The 19,960-nt window shown below is 34.9% G+C and overlaps 1 protein-coding gene across 4 annotated transcripts in view; it reads right to left on the bottom strand.

The window, feature by feature from the left end:
* Positions 1-19,960, bottom strand: part of LOC126807867 (polypeptide N-acetylgalactosaminyltransferase 5) — a 210,202-nt gene that overhangs the window by 107,050 nt on the left and 83,192 nt on the right. For 2 of the 4 annotated variants that reach the window (XM_050532723.2, XM_050532724.2), the window contains exon 1: positions 17,246-17,619. The exons of the other annotated variants lie outside the window; for them this stretch is intronic. The gene's annotated coding sequence lies outside the window, so the exon portion shown is untranslated. Of the gene's footprint in view, positions 1-17,245; positions 17,620-19,960 lie in introns of those variants that run through there. 4 annotated transcript variants of the gene reach the window in all.

Raw genomic sequence — 19,960 nt, 5'->3', positions numbered from 1 at the left:
GTTAATCCGTGATGTGTTTTCACAAAAAGTTGGTTTAACAATACCCAAGTTTCCTGTTACCCATTTGCTTTTATCTCTGATCAAAAATGTTTTGTCAGCGTAAAAGAGAGAGGGGTTTAACTTCCACTCAACACGAACTAGGTCATTCCAGGACTAACATATGGTTCAATTTTATTTCAATAATTTGCTTGCACGTAGGGGTCTTTAGCAGTGGGAGGAAACCGGAGAACCTGGAGAAAACCCATGAGGTTGGACAGGCGATCCTACTCCTTGTCCCGTACAACTGGAGAATCAAAACCACACCGTTGCGTTGACGCAATGACAGACCTTATGATAGATCATGCACACACTAATCATTTGGCCATCCAACCTTCCCCTCCCCCGCCTTGTCAGAGTAAAACAGAAGTACCAGAATGGTCAGGTTGTTAAACAACATATAAAAATTAAGTGCAGAACCACTGCTCAGTGCCAACAATAGGCAATAAGACCATTTATAGTTCAGTATTTGAAGAGTTTCGATAGGTAGACTCTTGTGATCCGCCCACTAAGTGTATAAAAACTGACTTTTGGTATTCCAAAGTATCAAACAGAACGACTTAAAAGCAAACATTAAACTCTGTTTCAGTTTCATTTCAATAGGCTTTCTACAACTGTACACTAATTCATTTCTATCATGTTTATCTAATCTATGTGTTAAACAACTCATGAATGAAATCCCCATGTTAGGGAGGGGGGGGAGAGTGGTATAAGAATTAGGGGTGAGAGTGGTATAAGAATTAGCCCCATGATTGTCATCTGTTTTTAAGATCTACTGACATATAGACCTAAAAATAAACTATTAAATCCACATCTTAAAAAAAACGTGGAATGAAAACATTTTAAAGCTGTTTAACGATTTAAAAAGTGTTATAAAAAGTGGATTAAGTTTGTAGTGAGACGACCTACGAACTCTGAGTTGTGTTAATAAGCGGTCGACACATTGACTCAATTGAAGAAAAACATTGACATTGCAGACATCGCAAACATTTCAAATGCTGTATCAAATGTGAAATTAAACCACCATTTGTATTGAACAAGGTTAGTTTTTGTGTAAAGATTGACTCTTCCACATATTGCAAACCTTCCCCACAAAAAAACTAATTTGACTTGTCCAACCGTTTATCAGTCAATATAAGAGAAAGTAATATGCCATTCAGAGAGATAAATAATCAAATAATCGAGTTAGAAAATGGTGGCATTTTTAAGATAAGGGAGTGTAGCCTAGTGAAAGCTTAGGGCTGGATCCATTCACCTGGTTTGATATTTGTTTATTTCTTGTAATGTCTGTAGTTTATCTGGTCCACAGGTTTGTCTTGTTGGTTTGTTTTGCATGTAGTATGGTCCTCCTGCACTTACTACTATTTAAAGATGCATTATGTTAGATTAGATAAAGAGCTGACAGTTCCCGCTATAATAGTTACAAAAATATATAATGAAATCAGAATATGCTGAAAATTCCAGTCAAATTGCTTGACTCTGAACTGAGATATTAAGTAAATTTTTATTGCATAAAAATGCTAACAGGGAGCAGCATACAATTACAAGAAGGACATTAATACAATACAACAAATATACATGTAACAAATAAACGAACGTATATATAAAGCTAGTTACAAGTAGAAATCGATTAAATAGGGGAGATAATCGGCCTGTGCTTCCTTAGGCTACTGGTACAACAATAAACATATTATGTAAAGTTCACATATGTACTCATTTGTGTGCACATTGAAGGATCTTTGTCAAAATTTGATGGAAAGTAGGTGGTAACACCACAGTTCAGACAAACCTTCCCTCAAAGCACACTGCATGCCGAATCCTTGTCTTCATTAGCTTTATTGGTCCAGAAAAGTAGGCTGCTAAACTTCATTTGATTTTACTTCATACAAACAACTTATCCGGGTCCGTTTATAAAATCTTGGCTCCTAGAATCAATCGTGTAACATAGATATTAGCAATCTCAAGTGGCAGCCATTTTGTTTGACCTTGTGAACCTTAAGACTGTAAATAACGTAGATATAACAGGAAGAAGATTTGATAAGATAATTACGTAGATTAAGCATCATCCCCTCTTGATTAACGTTTAATGAAGAATGTTATAATCGCAACCATTCCCACATCGATTTTCTCTTATTCATTTGTTTCATATTTATCTCAAACTTTTTACCGACTTTCTTAGGATGTTAAACACCTTTCATTTTGATAAACTGATATTTTCCACAATATAAATATGCCAGAGAGAGAAAGGGGGAGGGGGGGGGTCTGTAGCAGTGGGAGGAAACCAGAGAAAAGCCAGGAGATTGGAAAGGTGACTCTACTCATTGTTACTCATTGTTACTCATTGTTACCTACAAGCTGGGAATCAAAATCACCCCACTTGTTTCAAGAACAGACCTGGGAATTGAAATCACCTCACTTGTCTCAATGGCAGACCTTATAACCTAAAGCGTTAAACCATTCCTTCCCACCTCCCCACCCTGCCCGACTCATCAAAGAGAAATGAAATGAAATGGGGTTTAACGTCCTACTGTTCTGCTCCTACAATGGGCTAATGAAGACGGAGAGAGAGAAAGAGAGAGAGAAAACCCACTTTTATGAAAGAAATTATTAAAGACCTGATGTGTCATTTTCATTTTTTGCTAAAATATCAAATCCCATGTTAATATTTACTCAGATTGATTATTTAACGTTTGTTTAAGAAAACAAAATGCAAATACCAAAGTTAGATAACCTCCCAGCTTGGATTCAATCGGATTTAAAACTGGCCTATTATTTCTGTTCGCCCAGAACAAAATGATAGCAGGATTATTGTATAAAGAGCATAGATCAATGAAAATTCAATTCCACATATATTTTTGTAACAATTGAACAGAATTTAATAATTCTTAGACCGATATTCCTTTTAGAGATTAAACTTCCACAATAGTGTAGTTTGCAAATGATTCTATAGCTCTAAAATGAAACATCAGGATTTTAAATTCAACTGAAAAGATAGGCTTCTTCGTCTCATGACCTCAGACACTGTGTATAAATATAAAGTCAATGAGATATTAACATTAGCCTCTAGAGCATTCACAAGCAATTGTTGAAATCGTTGAAAATCAATAGGCTTCTTCGTCTCATGACCTTAAACACTGTGTATAAATATAAAGTCAATCGAATATTAACTTTAGCCTCTAGAGCATTCACAAGCAATTGTGGACGAAGGACTGACGGGGGCAACGACAATATACAACCACATTGAAATGTGGGCGTATAAAAACACAAATCTTATCCTTATCATACACAACAGCTACCAGGTATTTAATTGTTTCTGTATAAGTAGACAGGTAGCAATAATAAAGCCAAATAAATAAAGCCTTATAACTAATTAATCCACTCTAAGAGAACAACTGACTAAACACAAACATCAATATTAACTTTACATCAAGTTAAATCAGGCACAAATAACAAAACAAATTCATGCTTTACTGTTACCACATATAATATTATTACAAAACATTGTTTGTTAAAATTTACAATAAAATATTTATAGTTGTGTTATATAATTTACTGAAGCCAATCTTCATGGTACAATACAGATGAATGCAATACAGATGAATGAGGTTTTGTAACAAAATAATAATACATTTCTGTGTCTATATATAAATCGTTTTTAATAATTAATTTTTTACAGTCTTACATTATCAATAAGGGGGTCACCGTGGCTCAGTGAATAAGGTGCTGACTCACTAACCTTAATGTATGTACCAGGTGAAAACTCGATTGATGTTCATATCATGTATGCAAGAGTTTATTACACGATTAAAACCGTATAGATATTATATACAATGTGATTAAATATCCGACCAACATGCTGGCGGCGATCTACCAAACTGATCACCCCCTCCTGTGCATGTGTGATTACTGTCTATTTAAAGTCACACAGTAAACACCCGGTTTGATCCCGGTCTTGTAATCACAGTAACTCTCTTCATTTATAAATTTCTTTCACATTGTTGGTTGATTCTGTGAATAAAAACAAATATTAACTAAATTTTTCTCAGGGCAGTAATGATGATCATCACCGTAATCAGTACAGTGCATTGAATTGATGAAGTCTTTTAATGTACCAAGATGAATGAAGTACAAATGTTTAGCCTCCATTAACAAAATTAATTTCCGTACCAACGTTTTTGTACTTCAGTATAGATATGATAATGGGTCTGCCAAGGAAGAATTTCTGATTATTATTCTGATGCCATTAGTCAGCAACTTTAAGGAAGAGTTATAAGCAGAAAAACACTTTAACAATTTATTCTGTCAATATTAATTTTGTTCTTCCCCACAAAATACTTATAAACTTTAGTGTGTGGTAAAAAATCTGTTTTTGTTTTGCTGCGATTTGACTAACACATCATATTGCGAGCATTTAAATTTCATTGCATGGAAAATTGGAGATAAGTCTGTAAATTCACTACTGAGGTAGCGACGTTTAAGATACAAATAAAATGGGGTTTAATGTTCTATTTTCTTTTTTGCACCAACTGGACAAATTAAAACAAGTATATATTTCAGGCAATTTTGACCAGGCAGCAGCATTTCTTCTGACTCTTCATAGAATTCCATCTGACAATGTGTACACAGGTGACCCTATTTTTTGTCTCATCCATTCAACTAGAAGATTTTCCTTGCTATGTGCTCCATTCTGCAACCAGGACTAGATAAACTATTAAGCAAACTAAGCACGCACTTAGAGCAGCAAAGGACAGGGGGCACCACAGAATTTCTGCTCTGTTAGATGACAAATTTAAAAAAATTAATAATTAATCAAGAAATTTTAATTCATTTTTCATTGTTTTTGTCTTTTCTTATGGTTGCCTGCTTTGTCTCAATTAACAATGATAATTTTGAGAAATGTAAATTTATTTTGTGGTTTATAATGGTTTATATATATATATAGGGGCATCAAATTCTTTAAAGTGCCTAAAGTCTATATGGGTCTTAATCCAGCCCTGCCTGCAATACTCACAAGATGAAACCCAGGCTGAAGAATACCCAGAACCTTTCTCGGCCAACACAGGATTGAGACCAGGATTGAGACCAGGATTGAAACCAGGATTGAGACCAGGATTGAAACCAGGACCTATTGGTTAATGAGCCAATACCATATTCACCGAGCCACTCCATAATGGTAATTATAAATGAGATCTAATAATTATAACATTCGTTATGTGGTGAATGTATGGTAATTATAAATGAGATCTAATAATTATAACATTCGTTATGTGGTGAGTGTATGGTTATTATAAATGAGATCTAATAATTATAACATTCGTTATGTGGTGAGTGTATGGTTATTATAAATGAGATCTAATAACATTCGTTATGTGGCGAGTGTATGGTTATTATAAATGAGATCTAGTAACATTCGTTATGAGGTGAGTGTATGGTTATTATAAATGAGATCTAATAACATTCGTTATGTGGTGAGTGTATGGTTATTATAAATGAGATCTAATAATTATAACATTCGTTATGAGGTAAATGTATGGTTATTATAAATGACATCTAATAACATTCGTTATGTGGTGAGTGTATGGTTATTATAAATGAGATCTAATAACATTCATTATGTGGTAAATGTATGGTTATTATAAATGAGATCTAATAATTATAACATTCGATATGGTGAGTGTATGGTTATTATAAATGAGATCTAATAACATTCGTTATGAGGTGAATGTATGGTTATTATAAATGAGATCTAATAATTATAACATTCGTTATGTGGTGAGTGTATGGTTATTATAAATGAGATCTAATAACATTCGTTATGTGGTGAGTGTATGGTTATTATAAATGAGATCTAATAACATTCGTTATATTTCAATTTTGTGAGAGTTATAAAGTCACTTAAACAAAAATAAAACTTTTTTTTTTAAATTTCTCTGTGATATATAGGACTGTCTAAGATATTCTTTTAAGAGGCTAGACTTTTAATTTGAAAACAGCTTTTATAAGTAAAAAGCACTCCAAACTTTCCTTCAGATGTTTAGACTCTTTTAATACGAATTAAATATCAACCTTTTCGGGACCAGTAAGAGAATTGTGTCTGCTTCTCTAAGTCAGCATTTGTCACACAGCGTTTTGATTCAATAACTTTAATGGACATCCGTCAAACTAATTAAAAAGGAACCTGCAAATTGAATAACATCGTCTGGATTACACAAAATTCTGTGAAAATGAATCTTTGCTCTTGGTAAGAATATCGCAAAAATGTGCTTTACTGAAGTAAATTTGTTGATAGAACGTCATGTTGGTTAACCTTCTGTCTGGTCAAGATTCACGTGGGGTCAGCCATTTGACATTTTATTCAATTTGTAAATGGAGTCTTATATTGAGGAGCCAGCAGCCATTCGCCAAAAACAACAAATTCTAGACTGGTATGAATTTTACTCACTAGAGCTGAAAGAGTTTTCGGGGCATGTCAATTCCAGATGTGTGTGTACTTCTGCTGCAAGCAGAAATTTGACTAAAACAACATCTTATTTGGACATGAAATGAAATGAAATGGATGGGGTTTAACGTCCTACTGACTGGGCTAATGAAGACGGGGCATAGGCCATACAGTGTGCTATGAGAGGAATTTTGCCCCAACAGCGGCACTACAGCCTACTCTTATATCGAATTCCAACTGCCAAGGGATCTTTTAGATGCATGCCAATGTGTACACGGGACCTTGTTTTTTTGTCCCATCCGAATGACTATACGTTGTCCCTTGTCAGGCCCTCTGTTCTGTACCACTGACAAGGGGGAACCACACTGGAAAATCTGGATGAACTTTCTTGGTCCAATGCAGGGATTTAACACCTGACCTACAGGTTAGGATCGAACACTCGACCTACAGGTTAGCGAGCCAACATCTTACCCACCTAGCCACCGTAGCTCCCTATCAATAATACCAGAGGTCAAAAACAACATGCTCTATCGTGAATTAATCTAAATTTATATGTTTCAATCATATCACAAATCTTAAATAATTCTTTATTCTTAACCCTTATAATGAAATTTTATCAAAATCAAAAAGTTACAAATATTTTTAATGTAAACACTGTTTATGGAATTTTAATTGGCTAATGAGCTAGCTTGTATTTTTAAAAAAAAAAACAAACAAGGGGGTTGGGTGGTCAGGTGGTTGAATGGTCTATGTGTTTCACATCATAAGGTCTGTCACTGCTTTAGTTGTGGGAGCAAACCAAACGACCCAGAGAAACCAGAGAGGCTGGGCAGGTGACCCTACTCCTTAACATGTACAAGTGGTGGATCGAAACCACGCATGTTGACTCAATAACAGACCTTATCATCTAAAGTGCACATATTCGGCCCCTCCCCAACCCCCCAGTGCTCTTGTAACATTAGTCACTCCCACATATATATATATATATATATATATATATATATATCGAAGTCTGGATCCAAGCCTGTGAAGTTCATGTCAAAGAAAAGAATTGTCTTTTCCACTTGACGTGCCATATCGTTTATTTATTCAGTAAAGAAAATATAGAATTAATGTTTGCTGTATTTCCCCATTCAACCATTTCTCTGCTTCAGCAAATCTAAGACATCTTTGTACAATAAAACACAGAAGAAAACCAGGAAATAATAAAACACGTGGCTTCCAACACAAAATGTCAGCTTTTTACATCTTTCCCTTAGAGACTCGTGCATTTTTTTGTCTGGTTCTTTCTGCAGCTATTGGTGACATATTGAACAAATAAAATTATAACAATTTCCACAAGCTGTGAGTGTTAGTGAGTGGTTTATAATGGAACAAAAAACTCCTGATCTTCTGAAATAACCAAACTCCCCAAAGAAAAAAGAAGAAACATAAGTCCAATTTTTAAAATTTTCATTGTTTAAAAAATGGAGTTCATGCAATGGAGTAAGGTTGCAACGATATCAAATTCTGATATCGCCATTAATCATGATAACTGCTTTTGGAATTATCGCGATAAATAAAAGTCTACGATTATCAATTTTATCACGATAATTCTCTTTATCACTTGTTGTAGGCCTATTTGTATAATAGCATCGGTAGGTGTTTTTTGGACGTTCGACATTTTAATCATTAATTACAGTTTAAATTCTATTCTGTAGCAGCCGACGCACTGTGACCGAGTAAAAGACGAGAAATGGAAAAACCACCGACTCGATTGACCAGTCTTGAATATGGTATAACCGCTGTGTTAGTGTATGTTTTTCAACAATAAAAAATATACAAATTTATTAGTTTGTAAATATCTCATTAATTAAAGTTTAGTCGTATGGTTTTAAATATATGTTCTAATTACTTCTAAAATATTAAAAACCACCCAAAGTATGTTTTAAAAAATCATATCGATGAACCTGAGTGCGGATTCATAACTTGAAAAAAGCGGCTGGATGACTAAGTCGAGTTACTTGGTTGCTTTGTTTTGGCGGGTTAAACAACCAGACGTACAGTACTAACTTAACATTGAAATAAACATAATATTTTCAGTCTTGTTAACCGGGGATTCGCCGCACCGTTGCTACGGTACACCGATGTCGCGTGCGGCTTTGTTTACAAAATGTGTTTCGGGAACTTTCTCTCACCGATTTTTATTGTATAATTTTACAAGTAGTAATTAAACTATTATTTCAAATTCGATCCGGCCCCCGCACCGGTGAAAATGAACTTTGGATTTATTGCACCGACCTCCGCCCAAAAAAATCCTAAAATACCGGGGATTGCGATTATTCAACTTTGGCCGATACGATATCACTTGAAAAAAAATAATCGCGATAATGCGTCATCCCCGGGGTATCGCTGCAACCTTACAATGGAGTGTTGACAGAATAATTTGTAAATAGAAATTCCCTCCAGAAATATACAATGGTTGTCTATAAACTTAATAAATGAAACAGTCATTATTTTAAGAAAGTGTCTAGAAACTGTGTAATCGGATCATGACTCTAATTTTAAAATTTAATTTTTTTACTCCAAGGTCGATGAGTCATACATTTTATTTCAAGAGGTGCTTTACCTTGTCAAAAGTTTAGGTTTGATTGTGGCCAACTTTTGTTTACATACGCCCCTCAAGATGGCATCTAAGCCTATATTTAAAGTTACAATTTCATAATTTCTAAGAATGTCAAAACATAATTATTTCTATTTCTTTTGCTCAATAGGTTGTCAACTCACTATTATACGATCAAAGATTATCTTTCTCACACTTAAAAATCTTCACACCGGAAATAATAACACAATTGCCTCCTAATTACCTCCCTTGTTTTCCTGTTCCCCACCATGGAATAGCTATCTTCAAACATTTGAATTTGAAGTTGAAAATTATATTTTTTCCAATTTCTCAACTGGCAATAGTGAATTATAGGATTAATAGGATTATTCTTTAACAAGGTAGGACTGTTTATAGATACCATCTATTTTAGGGCTTTATTTTAATATATCTTAAAAATATAACTTAAAAATATGAAATTGTAACTTTAAATTATGTAATGAAATTATCAGTCTTGTTACATGCTATCAGGTTTTCAAATTTTAAAATAGAAAAATCTGTTTTATTGATCAGTTTTATTTATAGCCTACATGGAAAATGCAGAGAGAGAAAGTTTAACATATACTCCATACAAACTAGGTCATTTTGGGACCAACATATGGTACAATTTTATTGCAATAATTTTTCGCACAAGGGGTCTTTAGTAGTGGTGGGAAAATGAAGGACATAGAAAAAACCCACCAGATTAGACAAGCAAACCTACACCTTGTCATGTAGAAGTGTGTGATTGAAAGAAAACCCCACGACTCAATGACAGGTCTTATGATCTAAAGAGCATGTGTTAAACCATTCCACCATTTAACCCCTGTCCTGTAATCATATCAGTTTATGTAGAGACAGAGATATATATGCATTAGAATTATTCAAATGACACTGTCTATTTTTAGGGAGAAGACAAGGAAAGCTTGAGTAGGTGGGTGAGATCTACAGATCAGGCAGGTAGGAGATCAGAACTATTGGGGATGAGTCTCCTTATTCAAATAATCTTCCTGTATCATCTAGCACCAACCCCATGTTAAAGTCTGACTTTCAAATGACAAGACAATTTTCATGAACTTTTTATGTAGGTGCAGCTTTTCATACATTCCCTTCCAGTGATTTATGCTACTTAAATTTATTTTTAACATTAAAAGAAGGTGGGCCCACGTAACTAAATTCCGGTAAAGATCATATAAGCTGATCCTACAAGCTGTCAAAACTATCTCTGAGTGAGAGTGAGGCCACAATAAAATTAATGTTTTGCTACTAGTGGATTTTCTCTGGGTACTCCGGTTTCCTCCCACTTCTAAACACCTTGACATTGTATGTGAATTATCAAGATAAATCCTGAAAAGATCTGGTTGACTTCAAAGCCTCTCCAGAAAAGACCCGGTTAGAATCGAACGGACTTCCAGATTTGAGTGGACTTCTAACCCTCTCTCAAAAAGATCTGGTTAGAATTGAGCGGACTTCAAACCCTCTTTATCTGGTTAGAATTGAGTAGAATTTAGACCCTCTCTCTGTTGGCTACTCTACCATAATCTAATGGACTTCAACCCCTCTCCCGATTGGACTTCAAACTCCGTCTCCCTGTTGGCTACTCAACCAAATAATCCAATATTTAAAATACTTGTTTTTGTCTACATTTTTCCTAAGAGAATTAAATTAAATCATCAGTCAGACAATTTAAATTCAAATTCCTTGTTTTCATGGAATAAAGCAAATAGTTTTCAAAGAAAGCCTAATGTGTGCGATGTATTTAATTTATTTATATCAATTTAATATTAAGGCCCCAGAAAATGAGAATATAGATTAGATACATTGTGATGATAAAACCCCACCTAACCACTCCACCCGATCATCCCTTTCCCCCCCCCCCCACCTCGCAGAATATAATATACAATACTGGATATGCCATTTACAACAGTAATTTTATTGTAATCTAAACTGATTAATTGATCTAGTGTCATGCAGTGTGCTATGAGGAAAATTTTGTCCAGACAGTGGTGCTATTTTGAAACCTCCATCTTTCACCATTGACAAAGGGTAACAAATGAAACCTCCATCTTTCACCATTGACAAAGGGTAACAAATGGACCTCAACCATAATGAACAGACGCTTTAACCCACTGAGCCACTGTGGCTCCCACATTGACGATAAAGCTTTCTTCATTTTATCAGAATTATAAATTACATCACTGGGGAAATATTGTCCATTAGGCTTATCTCTCTTTCACATTTCATCTGCCAACATAATTTTTATTTTATTTTTAAAAAAATGCATTTGGCATAGATGTTCTGACTCATTAAATTTCACACCTACTTATAACAAATTAAATGCGGAAGTCTGGTGTGGTTTTGTGGTTTATGACGAGGTTGTTTTATTTCATAAAATCATGAGACACACCTTCACTACGCATGCTAAACAAATTACATCATAAATTACAGGCATATTAATTTGTACCTGACATTTCAAATAATAATAATTTAATTCATTTCATACAGAGTCTAAAATCCAAATCTTCGTTTGTCTTCAATAAATAAAGTAATAATCAGAGGCGGATCCAGCTACATAAAGAAATGCCACTCAAGGATTATACATAAAGAAAATTGTAAAACAACACTTTTTATGAGAAGAGTTTAACAGGATCACGTTCTATTAATTCATTATAAAAATTGACGTCAAACAGGGTGTTGGATTTTTATCTTTATAAAACTCAGTGTGTATGTATGTCTATGTAATTTTGAGACGATGATGGCATCATGCATTGTCACCTGTCAAATTTCCTCAACAGCAACCTGGGAACCCCCCTCCTGCAAAAATTCCTGTATCCACCCCTAATAATAATTCTATTTTTTTGTGCTTTAGATTATAAAGTCTGTCATTGAGTCAAGCTTGTATGTGACAAAGAGTAAGTTTTTGTCAGTCTAACATCATTTGTTTCCTCCCACTGCTAAAGATCCCTACGTGCTAATTAAAAATAAAAGGGCAGATAATTACTGTCCGTCTATAATTATTTGTAAAACATTTATTCACAAAATTTATTTATAATATTATTTTTTAAAGCTATAATTAACAAGCAATGTTAAAATTGAGAAATTTGAAATCAGTGAACTACAACATTTGGTAAACTAATAGCAGTACACTTTTATAGTACCATATTCTTTATTCAGTCATTCAGGAATTACTATATTGTTAGTCACATGACGTTCCTGAAATTGAACCCATGACATCATACATCGATATACCATAGGGAATTCCCCTGAACCAAATCAACAAGAAGAATTCATTATAGCGAGAGAAAGAGAGAAACAAATGGGGTTTATTGTCCACTTGACACAAACTAGGTCATTTTGGGACTCAAACTAGCTCATTTCGGGACTAACATATGGTTTAATTTTATTGCGCATAGGGGTCTATAGTAGTGGAAGGAAACCGGAGGACACCCATGAGGTTGGACAGACGACCCTACTCTTTGTCATATAGAACCAGGGAATCGAAAGCACGCCAGTTGCCTCAATGACAGATCTTAAGATACAGCGCACATTCCCTAACCATTCGGCCATCCATCCCCCCCACCATTCATTATAACACAGGAAATACAATACAGACTAATCTAAGACATACGAACTGACACAGAAAAACACATATTTGCATTCCAGCTAGCTATAATTATTAATTCTGAATTTGGGCTGGGCATTGACTTTTAATGACCTTATTATCATGATACAATCAAAGTATCGCCCACTTAGCTAAATGTGCTATTAATAGGATGGAATTTTCTCTCCTAATTAATCTGTTACTTGATTCAGTGTCAGTCCTTATCTCAACAGACAATTTGTGCAAAATATGGCTCCATTGATCAGAAGATTTAAAGCCGATTTATCAAAACTTCCAGACTAAATATACTTTGCTATTAAATTCTTTTTGATTCAATTTGAATATTAAACTTTTCTGTCTCAGGCAAGCTGTCTTGAGTGTTAAATAGTATTTTTTGGTTGCCCACGTCGGAAAATCCAGATTAACTTTCTCGGCCAATGCAGGGATTGAACACGAGACCTCCAGGTTAGTGAGCCAACGTCCTACCCACGGAGCCACTGTGGCTCCCTACAATAAATAAGGTCCCATATGTACAGGTCTACTTGCACATAAAAGAAGTTTTAGTGTTTGGAATTCACTGAATCTAAATGCCGCTGTCGGGGCAAAACCCCATTTCATATCTATCATCTATGCAAGAGGTGAGTTTGATCCATGCTAGCTTCTGCTATAGAAACTCCCTCAATGTATGTAAGGTTATGAAAAATAATTATACTATATGTTAGTTAGTCCCAAGATAACCCAGCTGTAGTGAGTGGATATTAAAGCAATTATTGTCTTGTATCTATCTCGGTAGCTTGTTTCCGCACCAGAACTTACTAAAGTGGACTACATCCTGTATCCACTTCCATCATAATACACTGATTCTACATGCTGAGAAAATTAATCACTTCTCTAACTTACTTGTAGGATCTCAGTACATTGTGTCACATTCAATACAGTACATTCTCAAGGGGCTCTTAGATTATTGGAAATAAAATGAAATGGGGTTTAACCTCACACTTTTTGGCACCAACCGGGATGATGAAGATGGGCATATGCCATGCAGTGTGCTATAAGGGAAATCTTGCCCAGATAACAGCTCCACTGACTACTCTCGTCAGATTCCAACTGCCAATTTAAGGGTGTACACTGGACCTCAAAATTTTTCATCCCATCTGAATAACTAGACATTGGATTATTTGTAAAAACAGGGAATTTTAAACAATATGACTAGACTGGCTACAATAATCTCTGTTTCAGGCACCATAACTATTCTATTCTTACATTAACTCTGTTTCAGGTACCATAAATATTCTATTCTTACATTAACTCTAATAACTATAATAATCTTTGTAACATATATCATGGGTAGATGTAAAAACTGTGAAATATACACTGACAAATGTAATGATATTCTCCCCACGTGTAGATATAGCAGTTCTGCTGTACATTAGTACACTATCTGGTCTACATAATTATAGACCATGCCGCTCAGACGTTTAACTGCCAGCGATTGTCTTCGAGAAGCTTTTTCTAAGTTGCGTTATCTTTCCATCTTGAAATTGCCAGCTTCAGATAGCCTTTGGGCATGCATTATGTTTTGGTTGAAATCTGCATTTTTCAAGTCTTAAACCTTGGCTGTCAAAATATTTAAACCGGTTTCGCTTAGAGTAAGTGTCAATTACGCAGTAAAATAGTTTTATTTATATATACATATGTTTGTTTGTTGTATATTTTTGTTGAAATAATGTGATTTACGCTTTTCGTGGGCGTTTTTATGTAATAAAATTTATCTTATCTTCCACTCCCATGATTAAAATCTCCACCAGTTATCACCTAGTTTATATATAGTCACCTGAATAGCCAATAAGAATCTCCTGATATAAAGGGTTCAACATTGCCTGTAATTCCAACTAGTTTAGAACCTAATTAAAGAAAAATTTCAAGAATGAATAGGCCTACAAATGTCAATAAGAAAATATATAAATGTCATGAATCCTCGGTTATTATGGCTGTTACTATTAGCAAGTGTTTGAGGACCGCATCACACAAACAAACCTGAAAAGACAATCCTATAGACAAGACACAAACTACACAGACATTGCAGTTAGAAGTCAAAGAGTTAACAATAGAATTTCGGAAAAATGATATTTAATTTAACCTTAAGTTCTTTATGGATAATAATATATCTCTATGCAACATAATAAATCCTTAAACAAATGGAAACCCTTAAATATGGCCCTGGTATAGGATTCAATCACATGAACATCAGTTACCAAGTAAATTGTAAACAAAATAATTATAGCGTAAACGGAATGCCAATACATTATATTGAGTTTATACAAGCATTTTATTAATATACTTGGTTCAGTGAGCTGTTGTTACTTCCCCATACCTGCCATGCAAATATACTTGATTCAGTGAGCTGTAGTTACTTCATATGGTTCAGTGAGCTGTAGTTACTTCACGATACCATGGTTCAGTGAGCTGTAGTTCCTACAGTGTAGTTACTTCATGATACCAGTCATGTTAATATATAATATAGATGGATGTATATTACTACCTAGACAACTTTCCAACCTAGACAAGTACAGATACAAAATCCAATTTTAATCTTAAACTACACCAAATGTCTTGACAAGGGAGTGTATTATAGATCTAAATCAAATGAAATCTAATATTCTACAAACGTTTCCTGATTAACCAGGATCTACATGAAATCCACATTGCATACAAAATAACTATCTAGCATTCTTAAACGAAATATCAACGATACACCATGATTATGGACAAAGATACACCATGATTATGAACAATGATACATGATGACTGTGAATAATGACACACCATGATTGTGAACAATGATACACCATGATTATGAACAACAATAATGTGTAAAGAAAGTTGGGCTCAATGTGCTTGAATTGTTTCACAAAAAGAGGTTAAAAATATACTATAGAAATAAACAAATTATCCAATAAAATCAGGTCTTGAATAAGAGTATACAATACTGTAGATATAAAATCGTCCAATTACGACAGTCATATTAACATACAAAATCCACTGAAATCAAAAATTTCATTCTTAACCCAAACAAAAGAAGTCTGGTCATTGGTAGTTCCCTATAAAAATTTTAAAATGCTAAAAATAAAATCTATCAGGTTTCACACAGACTAACAACCCCCCTCCCCTAAATATAGAAATATTGGGTTTTTTTGACCTCCCCCACCCCCCACATGATCTTCAGTTTCATACACAATCGACATCAGTGGTCACCACACCCTTGACTAGAATAAGAAAGACTAACATGGAGAGAGAGAGAGAGAGAGAGAGAGAGACACGGATGGGGTTTAACGTCCACTCCACTCAAATCACAATAAAATTATCATACCCCAAAACAAGAGAGAGAGATATAGTTTAACGGACACTTGACACAAACTAGGTCATTTCGGGACTAACACATGGTTCAATTCTAATTCAACAATTCGCTTGCGCGTAGGGGTCTTTAGCAGTGGAAGGAAACCAACATGAATCGAATGATCAGAACATGAATAGTTTCTTCAAGTTGGATGAACTGAAGCAGATCTAACTATTCAGCATAATAACAATCTCGACAAAACATAAAACAAACAATATATGAAAACAGCACATCTCAACAAAACACAACTGTATATGAAAACAGCACAAACAATCAAAAATGTTAAATTTAATTAAAGTAGCATAAGTCTATTCTCTAGCCAGGATGATTTGTCATCATATTAATCAGCGTTTAATTTAATTTAGAAATTTCCTCAGTTTAAGCTATGGTACTTGTAATATTCTCCAATAATCTTTTGTATATCCCTCTCTAACTCAAAATGAAATACGGTTTAACGTCCCACTGTTCTGCTCCGACGGGGCTAATGAAGACGGGCATGCGCCATACAGTGCGCTAATGATCAGGGAAAATTTTGCCCAGACAGCGGCATTAAGGCTTACTCTTATATCAAATTCCAACTGTCAAGGGATCTTTTTACGTGCATGCCAATCTATACACGGGACCTCGATTTTTCGTCGCATCCAAACGACTAGACAGCTGTCTTTGACAAGGGGGAACTACGCCGGTAAATCAGGATGGACTTTCTTGGCCAATGCAGGGATGGAACACCCGACCTCCAGGCTAGCGAGCCAGCCTCTTACCCACTTAGCCACCGTGACACCCTCTAACATCACTAACTGTAAACAAACATTATTTTGGTAGCAAGTCAATTTAAGAATTAGAGTTTTCAAACATTGTATTTGAGAAAAGTCAATAAGTTTGTAGATGATAATATAGTATGTTTTAATCCATGCAAACACACAACAGGTTTACTTTTAATAAATAAATACCAATATTCCTACTATAAGATACATGTATGATTCAACCTATGTATTTATCTATATGGTTAAGAGTCTGAATATCAGGTAGGTCTACATCCTGGAGTATATTCTCTAATTCAGTAATGTTTGATGATTAATATCATTAGGGATTGATAGTAAAGATTTTATCATGCAAGTAAAATAAAACCTTGATGAATAATTAAAAACTTACCAGAATGCTGATAGTGTTTAATCCACAAATTCCAATACAATGTGAGCACAATGTGAATGTTTCATTCAATTGACACACGTAAATAGTTTTTTGTTAGCTACACAGAATATCTTTAGTACACTGGTATTCAGTGTGTTAAATGGTCGATTACACAGTTATAACATGTGACACAATAATCCCACAAAGTACTGTTGTTCCGGACTATCTTAAGGATGAGACACTGTTTACAAGTTGTTTAAGTCTACTATAAACCACACACACATATACACACGCCACCGACCTTCAAAACTTATCTATAGTGGTCTAAATGCGATTATTTATTCCTGAATCTTACTATTAATATCTTGTGTGTAGTAAATAAATACTGGCTAGCTAACTCCCTCTCTCTGCACTCTCACAATAAGGCTGCCTCTACCTCTAGTGATAATAGGCTGTCTCAATATCTACTGACCTTTAAGTTCATGGGATATCAGTTTATCATGGTGAGTGTACTGGTCCATACACCCATATCCTATGAAATATGATATTTATAGCCAATATATATATAGGTATTGTACTGTGTATAAGTATCATTTTATATGGTTCAAGTTTACTAAATACAACACCAAATAACAATTTATACTAATAGAACAAGAGAAATGGGGTTTAACGTCCACTTGACACAAACCAGGTCATTTCGGGACTAACATACGAATTAATTTGCTTTATTTCGCAGTGGGAGGAAACAGGAGGACCCGGAGAAAACCCACAGGGTTGGACAGGCGACCAAACTTCTTGTCACATACAACCGAGGAATTGAAACCATACCAGTTGACTCAATGACAGACCTTATGATACAGCGGGTGCTAACTATTCGGCCATCTCCCCCCCATTTATACTAATAACAAATATGTCAATAAATTGAACACCCAACTAAAGATTTATACTACTAATAAACTGTGGGTTGTTGGTGGTTCGATAAACTGGAGGTCCTGTGTTCAATCTCAGTGTTGTCCACAAAAGTTCATCAGGATTTTCAAGCGTGGTTCTCCGTTGTCAGTGGTGCAGGACGGAGGGCTGGCAAGGGACAACGTATAGTCATTTGGATGGGGCAAAAAATTGATGCATTGACAATTCAAATTTGGAAATAAGAGTAGGCTGGAGCGCTGCTGGCTGAACAAAATATCCCTGATTGCACACTGTATGGCGTATGCCCGTGTGCATTAGTCCAGTCAGAGCAGAACAATAGGAAATTGAACCCCATTTCATTTTCAGAGAGAGAGAGAGAGAGAGGGTTTAACATCCACTGACACAAACAAGGTAATTTCTGGACTAACATACGGTTTAATTTTAGTTCAATAATTTGCTTGCGCATAGTGGTCTTTAGCAGTGGCAGGAAACCGGAGGACCCGGAGAAAACCCACGAGGTTGGACAGTCGACCCTACTCCTTGTCACGTAAAACCGGGGATTCGAAACCATGCCAATTGACTCAATGACAGGCTTTATGATACAGCGCGCACATGCTAACCATTCGGCCATCCAACCCCTCTCATTTCATTTTGATGTAAAGCTCTCTAACAGAATGTTGCATAAAGTATGTGATTCTGTCAAAATGTCTATGTAAGACATCAAGGAGATTGAAATGTCCGACAATGGTGAAATCCCACGCTAATCACGTAGATTAGGTTTATAATCACTCTTATTAGATTGATACATAGTTCGACAAAGGAGAATTAGCATCAACTTCTATTCAGGATTAGATTGATGAATTGTCCGACAAAGGATTAAGTCAGTCAATCAAGGCAGATTAAGTAGTTAATCAAGATACATGTAGGTGTTTAGATGGTATAACATGGTAAATACATTGATCACTTAATTATCTAATCAATCCAGCCTATTATTAACGATAATCAAGGTTGAATGGTAGATATACATTGTACACTCAGTACACTATATTCCTATTCCTGGTCGGACGTTTTCGAACGTTTATAAAGTAGCGGAGGACATGTCCGGAATATACAGGCGAAATCCCAACACTAACTGGCATGCTGTCCTTAATGGACATCTTGATGTAATTAATATCTTAAAGGCAATCTTTACAAAATCAAGCAACATGTTCCATAATCAGGGAACCAAAGAAATATAAAAGATACTTCTTCACTCACTCAAGTCAGAGGGAACAGAGTCAAATTGGTGTATGATATCACATAATGGGGGTAATGGTATCAAACGGAGGAAATGATATATTAAATAGGGGAAATGATATAAAATCTAAGAAATGGTATTAAATCATAATGGGGGAAATGATATCAAATGGGGGAAATGTTATATCAAATGGGGGAAATGTTATATCAAATGGGGGAAATGTTATATCAAATGGGGGAAATGTTATATCAAATGGGGGAAATGAGAGAAATGGTGTCAAATATAGTTAAATAGTTGTTTCTAGTTATAATTAATGACAGCAGATTTCATTCAACTATATTAACTAGTTTTCATCCGACTAGATTTCCCCAAAACCTGAACTATATGTATGGCTGTAATTGTAGAGTTCATCATTTAACTATTACCTATGTCCTTACTGGATTTTCCAAAAACCTGTACACTGTATTATTTATAGCCTATATTTGTATGAAAATCACAAATTTATCAAATAATGCCCTTCTATGAACCAAGAAAATAACAAATTTATCAAATAACTTCCTTCTATGAACCATGAGAATTTACATCAAATA

The sequence above is a fragment of the Patella vulgata genome, chromosome 9 (genome assembly GCF_932274485.2).
Source record: "Patella vulgata chromosome 9, xgPatVulg1.2, whole genome shotgun sequence".
Classification (NCBI taxonomy): Eukaryota; Metazoa; Mollusca; class Gastropoda; family Patellidae; genus Patella; species Patella vulgata.
This window is presented reverse-complemented; position numbering and strand designations above follow the sequence as displayed.